Source organism: Crocuta crocuta, unplaced genomic scaffold (assembly GCF_008692635.1).
Source record: "Crocuta crocuta isolate KB4526 unplaced genomic scaffold, BGI_CrCroc_1.0 scaffold170, whole genome shotgun sequence".
Classification (NCBI taxonomy): Eukaryota; Metazoa; Chordata; class Mammalia; order Carnivora; family Hyaenidae; genus Crocuta; species Crocuta crocuta.
Genome location: NW_027527853.1, coordinates 5006667 through 5009771, shown reverse-complemented (window position 1 = coordinate 5009771; position 3105 = coordinate 5006667). Strand labels below are relative to the sequence as shown.

At 43.6% G+C, this 3105-nt stretch overlaps 1 pseudogene; it reads right to left on the bottom strand.

Moving 5' to 3' along the window:
• Positions 1-822: 822 nt before the first annotated feature.
• Positions 823-2857, bottom strand: LOC144244997 (stress-induced-phosphoprotein 1 pseudogene; annotated as a pseudogene).
• Between the last annotated feature and the right edge of the window lie 248 nt (positions 2858-3105).

The following is a 3105-nucleotide window of genomic DNA, read 5'->3' as shown; positions in this document are numbered from 1 at the left end:
AAAAATATTGTTAATAGGGTTTGAACTAGGGTTCAAAACAAGTCTCTTTGTAATGAAAACCCTAGTGATTGACTTACATTGATATACTTGCACTGATTGTTATCAGTCAGCATAAGGTGGGTTATTTGGTAATACTTTGATAGCACTCAAATATTACTGGCTTAAAATAGTAAAGATTTATTTCTTGTTCATATTACTGAGAGCACAGTTACAAGTCATCATAATCTGCATACACTGATGCATGCATTGATGGAATAGCCACCAAATGGGATATTACTAAGTAACAACATCAGAGGGGAAAAGAGCCATGCAAACTATGCATGACTGCTACTACTGGACTACTGGTTTTGTTGGAATTCTTTATCTGATTTTTTAAAAACTATTTTTGTTCTTTTTTTTTTTTTTTTTACAACCACACCTAGCTGGATTGTTTTATTGGAGAAGGGCACATGAAGTTAACAATGTGATTATAGTTTGGGACCTGAGGTCCAGAAGAACACCNCCCCCCCCCAAAAAAAAAAAAGCCCAACTATGGGAGAGCAGCTAAGACAGCAACTGAGGATATGGAAGGGAACATGGAACCAGACGGCGGCAGGAGAGACCATACATGGGCTGGGATGGCTCAGAGGCAACCTTGATGTGCCTAACATGAGTGCAAGTCTCTGTATCTTCCACATAGGTCTATATAAATAGAGATAAGTTGTTCACTTTCCCCTGCTCTCCCCTCTGCTCTGTGCTGCTTGCTGCAGTCCCAGCTCCTCTGTTCACATGTGGGCAAAGGAAAGGGATGATGATCAAGTTATCACTGAATTGTGATCAGACTCACACATTCATCAGCTCCTGGATCTTTTGTGCTACTACAGGATTCTTTATGTGCTCACTGAGTGCCTGGGGGTCCTCCTGCATCTGCTCCAAGATCAGCTGCATGGCGGGGTCACTCATTATCTGCTGCACCTCTGGTATGTCGTGTCAGTCATACTGGGCCATCATACAGTGTAGGAACCATCCACAGCCTCCTTACATTTGGCATTCAGTTCTAAGACCTTCTGATAGACATTCATGGCTTTCCTGTAGTCCTTCATCTCTTCTAGGGCAGCCACTTTCCCTGTCTAACCCTTGATGAAGGTTGGCTCTAGCTGGACACATTCTTCACAGTCTTTGAGCACTGGCTGAAACTCCAGGAGTTTGGTGTAGCAGGCAGATTGATTGCTGTACAATTTGGAATCCCTTGAGTTCCATTTTATGGCTTCTGTATAATACTTCACTGCCCGGGGATTCTCGCTTTTCTGAAAACATTCATTGCCTTTGTTCTTCTCTTCTCTAGGCCAGTCACCCTTGCTCCTTCAGAATTTTCTCTGCTTGTGGGCATTTATTATTATTTTTTAATATTTATTTATTTTTGAGGGAGAGAGAGAGACAAAGAGACCAAGCTCGAGCAGGGGAAGGGCAGAGAGAGAGAGGGAGACACAGAATCAGAAGCAGGCTCCAGGCTCTAAACCATCAGCCCAGAACACAACACAGGACTTGAACTCACAAACCGTAAGATCATGACCTGAGCCAAAGTCAGATGCTTAACTGACTGAGCCACCCTGGTTCTCCTGCTTGTTGGCATTTCTTGAGCATATCTAGGGTTCAATGCCCTGCCAAAGACTTGTTATTAAAATAGATGACATCCAGGGTGCCTGGGTGGCTCCGTCGGTTAAGTGTCCGACTTTGGCTCAGATCATGATCTCATGATTTGTGGGTTCGAGCCCCGCATTGGGTTCTGTGCTGACAGCTAGCTCAGAGCCTGGAGCCTGTTTCAGATTCTGTGTCTCCCTCTTTCTCTGATCCTCCCCTGCTCATGCTGTCTCTCTCTCTCTCTCTCAGAAATAAATTTAAAATAATAATAATAATAATAACAATAATAAAAAGAAATGGATGGCACCCTTGTACTTTTGTTCTTTGAAGTAGGCGTTACCAACTTGAGCATAAGCTTTGGCAATCTGTCGATAGTCTTCTCGATTTTCTCACTCCACTTTGATAGCCTTCTCACAAAGCTCCAGCCGTTTACTGTAGTCACCCTTCTTGAAGTACACAGATGCTTGATTGGTCATGTAAGTCATGTTGGTGGGGTACAGATCCTTGGCTCTGTCATAGTGCTTCGAGGCTGTGTCAAAGTCTTTCTTCTTGTAGGCCTCATTTCCCGACTCTTTCTCTTTCAGTGCCTGCTTCTTATTCTCTGGAAAATCTTCCATTGGCTCTGGCTTGGTATCCTTTTGGGGAGGAGGTAACGGTGGAAGTGTTGCGCCTTCCTCCTCCTCATCCATACTGTTCTGATTGACTCCTAGGAGAACAGTGAGAGTATCCATGGCCTGGGGATCTTGCAGTTTCATGCCCAGGTCAGATGGCTTGGTTCATAGTTCTCAATCAGTTCCTGGTAGATAGGATCAGTGAGCATTGTCCTTTCCTGGGATCACTCTCCAACTTCTGATACAGATTGGATATGTTGAAAGGGTTCATGGAACTTCCTATCTGCCAGCTGAGCTCCATATTCTGTAAGCTCTCTTTGAGCTGAGACTACTTGCTTCATGTTCTCAACCTTCTTCGTAGGTTCACTTGGCTTCTTCAGATTGGTTTAAGAACTCAAGAACTGCTGCTTTTCGTGAATAGCCCTTACCTCTGTCAGGTTTTAAGTCAATGGTTTTACAACCATCCTCATAAGCCTTCCGGTATAGGCCACTGAGCAATTGCTATAGAGCATGTAGTTCTGGGGATCTAACTTAATTGCTTTAGAGTAGCACTGTAATGCATCATTGATGTTGCCAGCACTCAGAGCCTTATTGCCCTTCTCTTTTAGCTTATTTACCTGCTCCATAGCCTGGTCCGAAACCCACTGAGTCAATTCTATCCATTCCGCATTCCCAACTCTTAAGAACTATTTTCACTTAATACTTGGATAACTTTTTTAAAGGGAAGTTTTCCCAAAAGTGGAGCTTAAAAGGGCCTAAGCTCTCCCACCCCACCTCAGCCATCTCTTGGAGATGTCACTTTTGATTTGATGAGATTTTACTGTCTTGTCCTCCTAATCTGAGTCCAATATGCCCTGAAGTCATCAATGATATG